The following is a 17,765-nucleotide window of genomic DNA, read 5'->3' as shown; positions in this document are numbered from 1 at the left end:
TTACTTTACAGCCTTATAATAAAATTGATTAAATAGTTGTTTTTCCTCATCAATCTACACACAATACCCCATAATGACAAAGCAAAAACAGGTTTTTAAAAACTGAAATATCACATTTACATAAGTATTCAGACCCTTTACTTGTTGAAGCACCTTTTGGTAGCGATTACAGCCTTGAGTCTTCTTGGGTATGAGGCTACAAGCTTGGCACACCTGTATTTGGTAAGTTTCTCCCATTCTTCTCCCTACAGATTTTCTCAAGCTCTGTCAGGTCTGATGGGGAGTGTCGCTGCACAGGTCTCTCCAGAGATGTTAGATCATTTTCAAGTCCAGGCTCTAGCTGGGCCACTCAAGGACATTCAGAGACCCGAAGTCACCCCTGCGTTGTCTTGGCTGTGTGTTTAGGGTCGTTGTCCTGTTGGAAGGTGAACCTTCGCCCCCATTCTGAGGTCCAAAGCGTTCTGGAGCAGGCTTTCATCAAGGATCACTCTGTACTTTGCTCCGTTCATCTTTCCATTAATCCTGACTAGTCTCCCAGTCCCTGCCCGCTGAAAAACATCCCCACAGCATGATGCTGCCACCCCCATGCTTCACCATAGGGATGGTGCCAGGTTTCCTCCAGATGTGACGCTTGACATTCATGCCAAAGAGTTCAATCTTGGTTTTATCAGACCTGAGAATCTTGTTTATCATGGTCTGAGAGTCCTTTAAGTTCCTTTTGGCTAACTCAAAGCGGGCTGTCATGTGCCTTTTACTGAGGAGTGGCTTCCGTCTGGCCACTCTACCGTAAAGGCCTGATTGGTGGAGTGCTGCAGAGTGCTTCATTCTGGATGGATGAGGAAGTCTGGATCTCTGTCAGAGTTACAATGGGGTTCTTGGTCATCTCCCTGACCAAGGCTCTTCTCCACCGATTGCTCAGTTTGTCAGGGCAGCCAGCTCTAGGAAGAGTCTTGGTGGTTCTAAACTTCTTCCATTTAAGAATGATGGAGGAAATTATGTTCTTGGGGACCTTCAATGCTGCAGACATTTTTTGGTATCCTTCCCCAGACCTGTGCCTCCACACAATCCTGTCTCAGAGCTCTACATACAATTCCTTCAACCTCATGGCTTGGTTTTTGCTTTGACATACACTGTCAACTGTGCGACCTTACATAGACAGGTGTGTGCCTTTCCAAATCATGTCCAATCCATTTAATATACCCCAGGTGGACTCCAATCAAGTTGTAGAAACATCTCACGGATGACCAATGAAAACAGGATGAACCTGAGCTCAATTTCGAGTCTCATGGCAAAGGGTCTGAATAATTATGCAAATACATTATTTCAGTTTTTTTTATATATACATTTCCTAACATTTCTAGAAACCTGTTTAAGTTTTGTCATTATAGGGTATTATGTATAGATTGATGAGGATATTTTTTTTATTTAATCCATGTCAAAATAACGCTGTAACGAAACAAATTGTGGAAAAGGGGAAGGGGTCTGAATGCTTTCTGAATGCACTGTACTTCTTCTCATGCAGCCGTGCCATGTCTCACCCACAGTCACACCCATTCAGCGGATAAAACGTATAGATTCAGTGACCACAGCTCAATGCTTAAAGGTCCAATGCAGTTTTTTTTTTTACCTCAATATCAAATTATTTCTGGGTAAACAATTAAGTACCTTCCTGTGATTGGTTTAAATTAAAATGGTAAAAAAGGAAACAAAAATAACTTATTCGGAAAGTGGAATTTCTCAAGCAAGAATTTTGGTGGGAGTGGTCTCAGTGGGGAGGGGAAAACTGAAAACTAGCTGTTATTGGCAGAGAGGTTTAGAACTGTCTTTCTTATTGGTCTGTTAACCAATTTACCACCTGGTGACCTCACCAGGCCAGAGAAAACTCCATCCCACCAAAACAAGCTGAAATTTCAGGCGGCCTTTTCAAACTGCTCTTACACTAAAAGGGCATTATCATAATTTTCCAAATTTAACAGTACTTTTCCAACCTCATTGTGTATAAATGTAAATAAATCACATTTTTTGACTGCACTGGGCCTTTGAACTAGACTATGCTGTACTATACAATTCTATACTATAACATTGTAACCTGTTTGTTCAGTCTGTCTGTCTGTCTGTCTGTCTGTCTGTCTGTCTGTCTGTCTGTCTGTCTGTCTGTCTGTCTGTCTGTCTGTCTGTCTGTCTGTCTGTCTGTCTGTCTGTCTGTCTGTCTGTCTGTCTGTCTGTCTGTCTGCCTGCCTGCCTGCCTGCCTGCCTGCCTGCCTGCCTGCCTGCCTGCCATTTGTTTGGGGCAAATCTAAAACAACACATTACTGAGTACCACTCCCCATATTTTCAAGCATAGTGCTGGCTGCATCATGTTATGAGTATGCTTGTAATAGTTAAGGACTGGGGAGTTTTTCAGGATAAAAAAGAAACAGAATGGCACTAAGCACAGGCAAAATCCTGGAGGAAAACCTGGTTCAGTCTGCTTTCCACTAGACACTGGGAGATTATTTCACCTTTCAGCAGGACAACAACCTAAAACACAAGGCCAAATCTACACTGAGGTACAGTTTTGACTTAAATCTATGGCAAGATCTGAAAATGGTTGTCTACCAATTTTGACAGAGCTTGAAGAATTTTGAAAAGAAAAATGGGCAATTGTTGCACAATCCAGGTGTGTCAAGCTCTTAGAGACTTACCCAGAAAGACTCAAAGCTGTAGTTGCTGCCAGTGGTGCTTCCACAAAGTGTTGACTCGGGTGTAAATACGTATGTCAATTAGATATTAATTTTCAATAAATTTGCCATAATATCTGAAAACATGTTTTCAGTTTGTCGTTATTGGCTATTGTGTATAGATGGGTGAGAGAAAAAAACAACAATTTAATCAATTTCGAATTCAGTAACACAACAAAATGTGAAATAAGTCAAGGGGTATGAATACTTTCTGAAGGCTCTGTAAGAGAGCCCTTTTGGCTCCACACATTTCTAGGGAACCCCTTGAGTGCCAAAGGTATTACGAAAGAGAAATCCCCCACCTCTCTCTGTACTCTCTATCTATCCCTTTCGCTCTCTCTTTCTCTCTCTATCTCTCTGTCCTAGCCACCACTCCAGTCACACAACATTTAGTTTGTATGCCTGCCTGCCTGCCTGCCTGCCTGTCTGCCTGCCTGCCTGCCTGTCTGTCTGTCTGTCTGTCTGCCTGCCTGCCTGCCTGTCTGCCTGCCTGCCTGCCTGCCTGCCTGTCTGTCTGTCTGTCTGTCTGTCTGTCTGTCTGTCTGCCTGTCTGTCTGTCTGTCTGTCTGCCTGTCTGTCTGTCTGCCTGTCTGCCCTCCAGCAGTATTTTTCTTCTTATCTTTTGGTCACTGCCTTCATTTGCATCATGTAAATAATCAGTGGCATAAGAGCTATTTACCTGCCTCTCACATGCCTGAGTGATATGCCACACGATTACCATGTTCAGAGAGAGAGAGACTCCTGCACTGTCTGGATGTCTGTAAAGGTCAGGTTGTCTTTGTACTTTTATGGGAATCCTTTCTGATTTATTTAGATGCCTTAAATCTCCACAGTTCATTTTGGGATATACACTGTTCATACAAAAGTATGTGGACACCCCTTCAAGGTTGTGGATTCTGCTATTTCAGCCATACCCTTTGCTGACAGGTGTATAAAATCGAGTACACAGCCATGCAATCTCCATAGACAAACATTGGCTGTAGAATGACCTTAATGAAGAGCTCAGTGACTTCAACGTGGCACCTTTCCAACAAGTCGGTTCGTCAAATCTCTACCCTGCTTGAGCTGCCCCGGGTCAACTGTAAGTGCTATTATTGTGAAGTGGAAACATCTAGAAGCAACAACGGCTCAGCCACGAAGTGGTAGGCGACACAAGCTGACAGAACAGGACCGTGTGGCCGTGTGCTGAAGCACGTATTGCGTGAAAATCGTCTGTCCTCGGTTGCAACATTCACTACTGAGTTCCAAACTGCCTCTGGATGCAACTTCATCACAATAACTGTTCATTGGGAGCTTCATGAAATGGGTTTCCATGGCTGAGCAGCCGCACACAAGCCTAAGATCACCATGCGCAATGCCAAGCGTCGGCTGGAGTGGTGTAAAGTTCACCGACATTGGACAATGGCCTGGGGATGTTTTTCATTGTTCAGGCTCCTTAGTTCCAGTGAAGGGTAATCTTAACACTACAGCATACACTAGACGATTCTGTGTTTCCAACTTCGAGGCAACAGTTTGGGGAAGGCCCTTTCCTGTTTTGAGCATGACAATGCCTCCGTGCACAAAAGCGAGGTGATGGTTTACATACAGAAATGGTTTGTCGAGATTGGTGTGGAAGTGACTTGACTGGCCTGCACAGAGCCTTGACCTGTCCACATACTTTTGGTCAGTGTAGTGTATGTTTCTGTGCTTATAATTGTTGTATTTGTATTTATTATTATAAATCCCCATTAGCTGCTGCCAAGGCAGCTACTCTTCCTGGGGTCCAGCTAAAATGAAGGCAGTATAATATATTGTAATACTATTTTTAAACATTAAAATACACTTTACAACAGATTTCACAATACATTGTCTTTCCTCCATCCACTACTCTACTACAACACTATCCAGGTGTACGTATGTGTATAGTGTGTATGTTATGTTTGTTTGTACCTGTGTGTGTCTCTTCACAGTTCTCACTGTTACATAAGGTGTATTTTTATCTGTTTTTTAAAATCTGATTCTACTGCTCGCGTGAGTTACTTGATGTGGAATAGAGTTCCATGTAGTCATGGCTCTATGTAGTACTGTGTGCCTCCCATAGTCTGTTCTGGACTTGGGGACTGTGAAGAGACCTTTGGTGGCATGTCTTGTGGGGTATGTATGGATGTCCGAGCTGTGTGCTAGTAGTTTAAACAGACAGCTCGGTGCATTCAGCCTGTCGACACTTCTTACAAAAACAAGTAGTGATGAAGTCAATCTCCACTCTACTTTGAGCCATGAGAGATTGACATGCACGTTATTAATATTAGCTCTCTGTGTACATTTAAGGGCCAGCCGTGCTGCCCTGTTCTGGGCCAGTTGCACTTTTCCCAAGTCTCTCTTTGTGTCACTTGACCACACGACTGAACAGTAGTCAGACAGCTCGGTACATTCAGCTTGTCAACACCTCTTAGAAAAACAAGTAGTGATGAAGTCCATCTCTCCTCCGCTTTGAGCCGTGAATGATTGACATGATCATTAATGTCAGCTCCCCGTGTACTTATAAGGGCCAGCCGTGCTGCCCTGCTCTGAGCACCTGACTAGACGACTCAACAGTAGTCCAGGTGCAATAAAACTAGGCTCTGTAGAACCTGCCTTGTTGATAGTAGTGTTGTTGAGAAGGTAGAAACTAGGGCTTGTAGGACCTGGCTTGTTGATATTGTTGTTAAAAGGCAGAGCAACACTTTATTATGGACAGACTTCTCCCCATCTTAGCCACTGTTGCATCAATATGTTTTGACCATAACAGTTTACAATCCAGGTTTACTCCAAGCAGTTTAGTCTCCTCAACTTGCTCAATTTCCACATTATTCATTACAAGATTTAGCTGAGGTTTAGTGAATGCTTTGTCCCAAATACAATGCTTTTAGTTTTTGAAATATTTAGGACTAATTTATTTATTGCCACCCATTCTGAAACTGACTGCAGACCTTTTTTACATTTACATTTACATTTAAGTCATTTAGCAGACGCTCTTATTTTAAGTGTTGCAGGGATTTTACTTGCTGTGGTAGTTGACGTGTATAGTATTGAGTCATCATCATTAGTATTTGGTAGCATTGCTTTTAAATTGTTTAACTTGGGTCAAACTTTTAGGTAGCCTTCCACAAGCTTTCCACAATAAGTTGGGTGAATTTTAGCCCATTCCTCCTGACAGAGTTGCTTCACAGTTGGGATGGTGTTCTTGGTCATCCTACGTTGTCGTCCTTATGCTGCTAGCTAGCTAGCCAACAGGCCAACCTCTACCGAATGAACTCCAACTTCAACATTCAGCTCCACAGGTAGTATCACATTTTCATTTCACTTCATTACAGTACAACGGTTTGATTTGTTTGATCAGCTTATAGCCGTCTTTGTATCTAAGACAATTGTGTAGTCTAGAATTTTCTAGGTTAGCTGGCCAGCTATCCGTTCTTTTAACGTAGCTAGCCAGCTAGCCCCCGAATAGCAGCACTGTAGTAACTATTACAGTACAACGGTTTGTTTTGTTTGATCGTAGCTAGCTAGCTACATAGCCATCTTTGTATCTAAGACAATTGTGTAGCCTAGAGCGATTTTCTAGGTTAGCTGGCCAGCTATTGTCGTTCTTTAACGTAGCTAGCCAGCTAGCCCCCGAATAGCAGCACTGTAGTAACTATTACAGTACAACGGTTTGTTTTGTTTGATCGTAGAACATAGCCATCTTTGTATCTAAGACAATTGTGTAGCCTAGAGCACTATTGTCGTTCTTTTAAGTTCAACCTGCTAGCTAGCCAGCTAGCCCCCCGAATAGCAGCACTGTAGAAACTATTACACTCGACCAATTAGTGTAGTGTCAACATTACCAGCTAGCCTACTCCAGCAGTACTGTATCATTTCAATCATTTTAGTCAATAAGATTCTTGCTACGTAAGCTTAACCTTCTGAACATTCGATAGTCCACTTGTCATTCCAATCTCCTTTGCATTAGCGTATCTTCTGTTGTCAACTATGTGTCTATCTATCCCTGTTCTCTCCTCTCTGCACAGACCATACAAACGCTTTGTTCTGTCCCAGCGCGCACGACCCACGTGGAGTTCCTGGTCTCCGGTAGCCTCTGGAACTGCCATCTGCGGCCAACAAGGCAGAGTTCATCTCAGCCTATGCCTCCCTCCAGTCCCTCGACTTCCTGGCACTGACGGAAACATGGATCACCACAGATAACACTGCTACTCCTACTGCTCTCTCTTCGTCCGCCCACGTGTTCTCGCACACCCGAGAGCTTCTGGTCAGCGGGGTGGTGGCACCGGGATCCTCATCTCTCCCAAGTGGTCATTCTCTCTCTCTCCCCTTACCCATCTATCTATTCCTTTGAATTCCATGCTGTCACAGTTACCAGCCCTTTCAAGCTTAACATCCTTATCATTTATCGCCCTCCAGGTTCCCTCGGAGAGTTCATCAATGAGCTTGATGCCTTGATAAGCTCCTTTCCTGAGGACGGCTCACCTCTCACAGTCCTGGGCGACTTTAACCTCCCCACGTCTACCTTTGACTCATTCCTCTCTGCCTCCTTCTTTCCACTCCTCTCCTCTTTGACCTCACCCTCTCACCTTTCCCCCTACTCACAAGGCAGGCATTATCTTTACTAGATGCTGTTCTTCCATAACCTCATTGCAACTCCCTCCAGTCTCCGACCACTACCTCGTATCCTTTTCCCTCTCGCTCTCATCCAACACTTCCCACACTGCCCCTACTCACTTGGTATCGCGCCGTCCCAACCTTCGCTCTCTCTCCCCCGCTATCTCTCCTCTTCCATCCTATCATCTCTTCCCTCTGCTCATACCTTCTCCAACCTTTCTCCTGATTCTGCCTCCTCAACCCTCCTCTCTTCCCTTTCTGCATCCTTTGACTCTCTATGTCCCCTATCCTCCAGGCCGGCTCGGTCCTCCCTCCCGCTCCGTGGCTCGATGACTCATTGCGAGCTCACAGAACAGAGCTCCGGGCAGCCGAGCGGAAATGGAGGAAAACTCGCCTCCCTACCTGGCATCCTCATTTTCCTCCTCTGTCTCTGCTGCTAAAGCCACTTTCTACCACTCTAAATTCCAAGCATCTGCCTCTAACCCTACTCTTTGCCACCTTCTCCTCCCTCCTGAATCCTCCTCCCCCTCCCCCCCCTCCCTCTCTGCAGATGACTTCAACCATTTTGAAAAGAAGGTGACGACATCCGATCCTCGTTTGCTAAGTCAAACGACACCGCTGGTTCTGCTCACACTGCCCTACCCTGTGCTCTGACCTCTTTCTCCCCTCTCTCTCCAGATGAAATCTCGCTTCTTGTGATGGCCGGCCGCCCAACAACCTGCCCGCTGACCCTATCCCCTCCTCTCTTCTCCAGACCATTTCCGGAGACCTTCTCCCTTACCTCACCTTCAACTCATCCCTGACCGCTGGCTCAAGAGAGCGTTGCACCCCTTCTGAAAAAACCTACACTCGATCCCTCCGATGTCAACAACTACAGACCAGTATCCCTTCTTTCTTTTCTCTCCAAAACTCTTGAACGTGCCGTCCTTGGCCAGCTCTCCCGCTATCTCTCTCAGAATACCTTCTTGATCCAAATCAGTCAGGTTTCAAGACTAGTCATTCAACTGAGACTGCTTTCTCTGTATCACGGAGGCGCTCCGCACTGCTAAAGCTTCTCTCTCCTCTGCTCTCATCCCTCTAGACCTATCGGCTGCCTTCGATACTGTGAACCATCAGATCCTCCTCTCCACCCTCTCCGAGTTGGGCATCTCCGGCGCGGCCCACGTTGGATTGCGTTACCTGACAGGTCGCTCCTACCAGGTGGCGTGGCGAAATCTGTCTCCTCGCCACGCGCTCTCACCACTGGTGTCCCCCAGGGCTCTTTCTAGGCCCTCTCCTAAACATTGGCTCTGTCAAACCTCAATGGTCTCTCCTATCATTGCTATGCAGACGACCAAAATCTTCTCCTTTCCCCCTTCTGATGACCAGGTTATCTTGCATGTCTGGCAGACATATCAGTGTGGATGACATCACCACCTCAAGCTGAACCTCCAAGAAGCTCTTCCTCCCGGGGAAGGACTGCCCGTTCCATTTGACAACTCCATCCTCCTCCCAGAGCGCTAAGAACCTTGGCGTGATCCTGGACAACACCCTGTCGTTCTCAACCAACATCATGGCGGTGGCCCGTTCCTGTAGGTTCATGCTCTACAACATCCGCAGAGTACACCCTGCCTCACACAGGAAGCGGCGCAGGTCCTAATCCAGGCACTTGTCATCTCCCGTCTGGATTACTGCAACTCGCTGTTGGCTGGGCTCCCTGCCTGTGCCATTAAACCCCTACAACTCATCCAGAACGCCGCAGCCCGTCTGGTGTTCAACCTTCCCAAGTTTTGGCTCCTCCGCTCTCTCCACTGGCTTCCAGTTTCTGGTGCTTGCCTACGGAGCTGTGAGGTTAGTACCTCCAGGCTCTGATCAGGCCCTACACCCAAGCAAGGGCACTGCGTTCACCATTGAGGAAGTACAGTTCCCGCTCAGCCCAGTAAAACTGTTACTGCTCTGGCCCCCAATGGTGGAACAAACTCCCTCACGAGCCAGGACAGCGGAGTCAATCACCACCTTCCGGAGACACCTGAAACCCCACCTCTTCAAGGAATACCTAGGATTAAGTAATCCTTCTCACCACCCCCCCTTAATGATTTAGATGCACTATTGTAAAGTGGCTGTTCCACTGGATGTCAGAAGGTGAATTCACCAATTTGCAAGTCGCTCTGGATAAGAGCGTCTGCTAAATGACTTAAATGTAAATGTAAATGTTTTCCTCCAAACATAACAATGGTCATTATGGCCAAACAGTTCTATTTATGTTTCATCAGACCAGAGGACATTTCTCCAAAAAGTATGATCTTTGTCCCCTTGTGCAGTTGCAAATCGTAGTCTGGCTTTATTATGGCAGTTTTGGAGCAGTGGCTTCTTTCTTGCTGAGCGGCCTTTCAGGTTATGTCGATATAGGGCTCGTTTCACTGTGGATTTAGTTACTTATTTAGTTTCAATCATAAACCCTTTTAATTCCTAATAAATCCACTGGGATTTAATAGTATTTACAGTCATTTTCTTAATGCTTATTAGTAACTGGGGTAAACAATTTCATAAATGTGCCAAGTGCAGCGTCTGGTTAGTCCTCATTACACACCACAGACCAGCAAATATTATTCAGATCATCGACATAGAAATCACTACAAAACCTCTTATTGGACCTGTTATATACCATGTAAGATCCATTCTTTGAAACGTTGGTTTTCCTAGATACAATATAGCTGCCATATATAATTAGGAACTAGAAAAATAATTGACTGTAATTTAATAGGATCTTGATGGCCTGAATAGTCACCTCATGGTAACATCAAATATAGTAGATATCCCTTACAGTTTCTTAAAACCTTTAGTCCCTCGGTAATGTTTTCCTCGTGAGTGATTGTCCCTGACAGATCCACAGTGCTTTCTGTGAGGACAAACTGCTGTTGCTGCCATTGACTTTGAATTCAAGGAGGCTTGAAGTGAGACTCAATCACAGACTTCACTCTGCAGCAGCTGTACCTGACAAGCACGCTGAGCAGTCAACACCCACCTCTTTCCTCTTAATAGACCCCCCCGCACCCACCCATAACTCTCCCACTTCCCTGCACGAATCTCTGGGGAACTGTCTGTGACGCAGTTGTCAATTCACAGAGGAATCTCTGCCTCACAGACCTATGAAGATACATGTTTCATCTAGAAGCAGGGGGGATAATTTATACAATTAATACCATCTTATCTATCATTAACAACTGACCCTATATCCCCCCCTTCACCCTGCTAATAATGGTGTGGTCCAATAGCATCTCATTGATAGCACTGTGCTCCGATTGAACAAAGATTACATTATATTCACAAACAAAGATAAGAAAACTGATTGGAAACACAGAGATTAAAAGACGGAGAGAGAGAAAGAGAGAGACAGAGAGAGAGAGACAGAGAGAGAAAGAGAGAGACAGAGAGAGAGAGAAAGAGAGAGACAGAGAGAGAGAGAAAGAGAGAGACAGAGAGAGAGAGAAAGAGAGAGACAGAGAGAGAGACAGAGAGAGACAGAGAGAGAGACAGAGAGAGAGACAGAGAGAGAGACCGAGAGAGAGACAGAGAGAGAGACCGAGAGAGAGACGGAGAGAGAGACCGAGAGAGACAGAGAGACCGAGATATCAATCTAGCTGGGTACAAAATAGCTGACACAACATTAACACCACCCAGATGATGATGTCTGTTAAATGACACTCGGGTGTGTGTGTGTGCGTGTGTGAGGTGATGTCCTAGACAAATTGACAACAGGTGAGATAGGGGGACGGAGATCATCTCTGTATGGATGAACCATAGCGATGGACAGACAGTTGTATCTCTTCAGATGAACAGCCATTCACACGGGATAATGGTTCATAAATATCCCCACATTTCTGGATCACATCACCGGGCTCTAAGCTTCTTTTATTTTATTTTTTACATTTTAATTTTACCTTTATTTAACCAGACTAGTCAGTTAAGAACAAATTCTTATTTTCAATGACGGCCTAGGAAGAGTGGGTTAACTGCCTTGTTCAGGGGGCAGAACGACAGATTTGTACCTTGTCAGCTCGGGGATTTGAACTTGCAACCTTCCGGTTACTAGTCCAACACTCTAACCACTAGTATGGAATGTTACTCTGCCCAGACAAAGCAAATTTTATTTTTCACATTTGCCAAACACAACAGGTGTAGACTTTATTGTGTAATGCTTGCTTACGAGCACTTCCCAACGATGCTGAGGTAAAAAATATATATATATATATATAAAAATACAAAGCATAAATAAAATACACAAGAATACAGCTATATACAGGGAGTAACAGTACCAGATCATTGTGGAGCTATATACAGGGAGTACCAGTACCAGATCAATGTGGAGCTATATACAGGGAGTACCAGTACCAGATTAATGTGGAGCTATATACAGGAAGTACCAGATCAATGTGGAGCTATATACAGGGAGTACCAGTACCAGATCAATGTGGAGCTATATACAGGGAGTACCAGATCAATGTGGAGCTATATACAGGGAGTACCAGTGCCAGATCAATGTGGAGCTATATACAGGGAGTACCAGATCAATGTTTAGCTATATACAGGGAGTACCAGATCAATGTGGAGCTATATACAGGGAGTACCAGATCAATGTGGAGCTATATACAGGGAGTACCAGTACCAGATAAATGTGGAGCTATATACAGGGAGTACCAGATCAATGTGGAGCTATATATAGGTTAGTACCAGTACTAGATCAATGTGGAGCTATATACAGGGAGTACCAGATCAATGTGGAGCTATATACAGGGAGTACCAGATCAATGTGGCGCTATATACAGGGAGTACTAGATCAATGTGGAGCTATATACAGGGAGTACCAGTACCAGATAAATGTGGAGCTATATACAGGGAGTACCAGTACCAGATCAATGCGGAGCTATATACAGGGAGTAGCAGTACCAGATCAATGTGGAGCTATATACAGGGAGTACCAGATCAATGTGGAGCTATATACAGGTTAGTACCAGTACCAGATCAATGTGGAGCTATATACAGGGAGTACCAGTACCAGATCAATGTGGAGCTATATACAGGGAGTACCAGATCAATGTGGAGCTATATACAGGGAGTACCAGTACCAGATCAATGTGGAGCTATATACAGGGAGTACCAGATCAATGTGGAGCTATATACAGGGAGTACCAGATCAATGTGGAGCTATATACAGGGAGTACCAGATCAATGTGGAGCTATATACAGGAAGTACCAGATCAATGTGGAGCTATATACAGGGAGTACCAGATCAATGTGGAGCTATATACAGGAAGTACCAGATCAATGTGGAGCTATATACAGGGAGTACCAGATCAATGTGGAGCTATATACAGGGAGTACCAGTACCAGATCAATGTGAAGCTATATACAGGAAGTACCAGATCAATGTGGAGTTATATACAGGAAGTACCAGATCAATGTGAAGCTATATACAGGAAGTACCAGATCAATGTGAAGCTATATACAGGGCATACCAGTACCAGATCATTGTGGAGCTATATACAGTATAGGGAATACCAGATCAATGTGCAGCTATATACAGGGAGTACCAGTACAAAATCAATGTGCAGCTATATGTAGGGAGTACCAGTACCAGATCATTGTGGAGCTATAAACAGGGAGTACCAGTACCAGATCAGAAGGTAGAGACAACAATACATCACACAAAGCAGCCACAACTGTCAGTAAGTGTCCATGATCGAGTCTTTTAATGAAGAGATTGAGATAACTGTCCAGTTTGAGCGTTTTTTGCAGCTCGTTCGAGGCACTAGCTGAACTGAAAAGAGGAGTGACCCAGGGATGTGTGTGCTTTGGGGACTTTTAACAGAATGTGACTGGCAGAACGGGTGGAGGATGAGGGCTGCAGTAGATATCTCAGATAGGGGGGAGTGAGGGCTAAGAGGGTTTTATAAATAAGCATCAACCAGTGGGTCTTGCGACAGGTATACAGAGATGACCAGTATAGAGTGCAGTGATGTATCCTATAAGGAGCATTCGTGGCAAATCTGATGGCCAAATGGTAAAGACCATCTAGCCCCGGACCACAAAATCCGGGGAGGGGCCAGCTGAGTATAAGACTGTATCATCTGCATATAAATGAATAAGAGCATCTCACTGCCTGAGCTATGTTGTTGATGTAAATTGAGAAGAGCGTGGGGCCTAGGATTGAGCCTTGGGGTACTCCCTTGGTGACAGGCAGCGGCTGAGACAGCGTATTTTCTGACTTTACACACTGCACTCTTTGAGAGAGGTAGTTAGCAAACCAGGCCAAAGACCCCTAAGAGACACCAATACTCCTTAGCCGGGCCACAATAATGGAATAGTGTACTGTATAAAAAGCTTTGGCCAAGTCAATGAAAATAGCAGCACAACATTGCTTTGAATCAAGGGCAATGGTGACATCATTGAAGACCTTTAAGGTTGCAGTGACACATCCATAACCTGAGTAGAAACCAGATTGCATACCAGAGAGAATACTATAGACATCAAGAAAGCCAGTCAGTTGGTCATTGACAAGTTTTTCCAACACCTTTGATAAACAGGGCAAAATAGAAATAGGCCTATAACAGTTAGGATCAGCTTGATCTCTCCCTTTAAGTAAGGATGAACCATGGCTGCCTTCCAAGCAATGGGAACCTCCCCAGAAAGGAGAGACAGGCTTGGCGATGATAGGGGAAGCAACCTTAAAGAAGAAGGGGTCTAAACCATCTGACCCAGATGGTTCTTTGAGGTCAAGTTTCAGGAGCTCCTTTAGCATTGACTGCCTGCAGGGAGACATTTTGTAGTGGGACAGGGGGAAAAGAGGGAGAAGCATCAGGGTTGGGAGATGAAGAAATGTTGGACGGGCAATGAGGCATGACTGAGTCAAATAGGAATTCTGGCTTGATGAAGTGGTGATTAAAGAGTTCAGCCATGTGCTTCTTGTCAGTAACAACCACATCAACATTAAGGGACATGGGCAGATGTGAGGAGGAGTGTTTATTCTCCAGGTCTTTAACCATTTTCCAGAACTTCTTGGGGTTGGACCCACAGAGAGAGAGAACTGCTCCTTAATGTAACTAACTTTGGCTTTCCGGATAGCCTGAGTCTTATTTCTCATTTGCCTGAACAGGAGCCAGTCAGCCTGAGTATGCGTGTGCCGAGCCTTTCGCCAAATGCAATTCCTGAGGTGGAGTAACTCTGTAAGATTACGGTCAAACCAGGGGCTGAACCTGTTTTTAATTCTCATTTTCTTTATGGGGGCGTGTTTGTTAACAATACCACTGAAAATATCAAAAAAGAAGGTCCAAGCGTCTTCGACAGAGAGGATCAAGCTGATTCTATACAATTTTACAGAGGCCAGTTCATGAAGGAAGGCTTGATCATTAAAGTTTTTTAGCAAGCGTCTATGACCTATCAGGACTATTTGTGAGGATAACATCAAGACGATTAGCCCTTAGTGGGTGTTTGGAGTCAACCTGTACCTTGTGGGATTGGTGATTAAAGAGTTCAGCCATGTGCAATCTGAGAAAGATTTAGGGAGTCCCATGTCCCAGTTTAGGTCACCTATCAGGACAAATTCAGACTTAGTGTAAGGGGCCAGGATAGAGTTTAGAGAAGGTAGGGTACAGGCCGGTGTTGATGGAGGACGAGAGCACCTAGCAACAGTCAACAAATATCTATTTGAAAGTTTAATACTTAAAACCAGCTAATCAAATGGTTTGGGGACATACTTGGTAGAGACAACCGAACACTGAAGGGGATCATTGGTGAAGATTGCCACTCCCCCACCTTTGGAAGATCTGTCTTGCTGAAAAAGTTTATAACCAGAAAGGTTAACATCAGTATTCAAAACACTCTCCCTTAACCACGTCTCAGTAATGACCAACAGTAAACAGTAATGACCAACACTACACTCTTCTAAGTGATCAGAATAGATACTAATAAGAGTAAGATTAAAGAACAGAATAGCAGCAGCATATGATGTGTGTGTGTGTGTGTGTGTGTGTGTGTGTGTGTGTGTGTGTGTGTGTGTGTGTGTGTGTGTGTGTGTGTGTGTGTGTGTGTGTGTGTGTGTGTGTGTGTGTGTGTGTATCTATAGTCTTGTGAGTGTGCATAGAGTCAGTGCTAGTGTCAATGCAGATAGTCTGTGTAACAATTTAATAAACTATTTAGCAGTCTTATGGCTATTTAGCAGTCTTTTGGCTATTTAGCAGTCTTATGGCTACTTAGCAATCTTATGGCTATTTAGCAGTCTTATGGCTATTTAGCAGTCTTATGGCTATTTAGTAGTCATGGCTATTTAGCAGTCTTATGGATTTTTAGCAGTCTTATGGCTATTTAGCAGTCATGGCTATTTAGCAGTCTTATGGCTAATTAGCAGTCGTATGGCTACTTAGCAGTCATGGCTATTTAGCAGTCATGGCTATTTAGCAGTCTTATGGCTATTTAGCAGTCTTATGGCTACTTAGCAGTCATGGCTATTTAGCAGTCATGGCTATTTAGCAGTCTTATGGGTACTTAGCAGTCATGGCTATTTAGCAGTCATGGCTATTTAGCAGTCTTATGGGTACTTAGCAGTCGTATGGCTATTTAGCAGTCTTATGGCTTGGTGGTAAAAGCTGTCTCGGAGCCTGTTCATCCAAGATCCGATGCTCTGGTACCGTTTTCCAGGATGGTAGCAGAGTGAACAGTCTATGGTTTGGGTGACTGATCTTTGGAAATGCTTCAGGCCTTCCTCTGTCACCGCTTGGTACAGGGGTCCTAGATGGCAGGGAACTGAGGGAGCTCAGTCACGTACTGGGCTGTCCGCATCGCTCTCGCTCTCTCTCTCTCGCTCTCTCTCGCTCTCTCTCTCTCTCTCTCTCTCTCTCTCTCTCCTTTCTCTCTCTCTCTCTCTCTCTCTCTCTCTCTCTCTCTCTCTCAGTCGAGTGCGGTGCATTTGCCATACCAAGCGGTGATGCAGCCAGTCAAGACACTCTCGATGGTGCAGCTGTAGAACTTTTTTTGAGAATCCGAGTGCCCATGCCAAATCTTTTCAACCTATTGAGGGGGAAGATGGGCTTTCATGCCCTCTTCACGACTGTGCGTGTATGTGTGGACCATGTTAGGTCCTTAGTGATGTGGACACCAAGGAACTTCAAGCTCACGATTCGATCCACGTTCGACGTGGATGGGAGAGTAATCTCCCCTCTTTCTACTGTAGCCCCACGATCAAGATCCTTATGCTATCTGAAGTCGAAGGAGAGGTTGTTGACCTGGCAACGCCAAGTCTCTGACCTCCTCCCAGTAGGCTGTCTAATCGCTGTCTGTGATCAGGCCTACCATTGTCGTGTCGTCAGCAAACTTGATGATGGTGTTGAAATCATGGCCATGCAGTCATGGGTGAACAGGATTACAGGATTACAGGAGGGGACTAAGCACGCACCCCTGGGGAGCTCCCGTGTTGAGGCTTAGTATGGTAGAGGTGTTGTTGCCTTCCCTCACCACCTGGGGCCGACCTGTTAGGAAGTCCAGGATCCAGTTGCAGAGGGAGATGTTCAGTCCCAGGATCCTTAGCTTGGTGATGAGCTTGGAGGGGACTGTGGTGTTGAACACTGAGCTATAGTCTATGAACAGTATTCTCACATAATTATTTCCCCTCTTGTCCAGGTGGGAGAGGGTAGTGTTAGGTGCAATTGAGGATCTGTGGATCTGTTGGGGCAGTATGCAAATTGAAGTGTGTTCAGTGTGTCTGGGATGATGGTGTTGATGTGTGTCTTGACCAGCCTTTCAAAGCACTTCATAATTACAGATTGGAGTGCTACAGGAAGTTAGTCATTCAGACAGGCTACTGTTCTTGGGAACAGGGAAAATGGTGGTCAGCTTCAAACATGTTGGAATTACCGACTGGGACAATTAGAGATTGAAAATGTCCGTGAAGACACTTGCCAGCTGGTCTGTGCATACTCTGGGAACGTGCCCTGGTATTCTGTCTGGCCTGGCAGCCTTGGGAGTGTTAACATGTTTTAAACATTTTACTCACATTGGTCTTTGAGAGCAAGATCACAGAGTCATATGGAACAACAGGGGCTTTCATGCAGGATTTTGTGTTGTTTTTGTCGGAGAGAGCATAATAGGCATTTAGCTCTTTTGGAGTTCTGCGTCGCTGGGCATCTCATGGCTCGGTGTAATAGGATTCCACTTTCTGTCAATATTGTCCTTTAGCATGTTTCATGTCTTGTCGGAGGTCGTAGCAGACTTTTCTTGTATGCGTCCATTTCCGTGACCCATTTTTTTGTAAGCGGTAGCTCTAGACTTTAGCCCAGCACAGATATTGCCTGTAATCCATGTAATTTTGGTTTGGATATGTTTGTATAGTCACTATGGGGACAACATTGTCTGTTCACTTCTTGATTAACCACTTATTGACGAATGCTATCGAATGAATCC

This window comes from Oncorhynchus masou, chromosome 12 (genome assembly GCF_036934945.1).
Source record: "Oncorhynchus masou masou isolate Uvic2021 chromosome 12, UVic_Omas_1.1, whole genome shotgun sequence".
In the NCBI taxonomy this organism is placed as follows: Eukaryota; Metazoa; Chordata; class Actinopteri; order Salmoniformes; family Salmonidae; genus Oncorhynchus; species Oncorhynchus masou.
Note: the sequence above shows the minus strand (reverse complement) of the source record.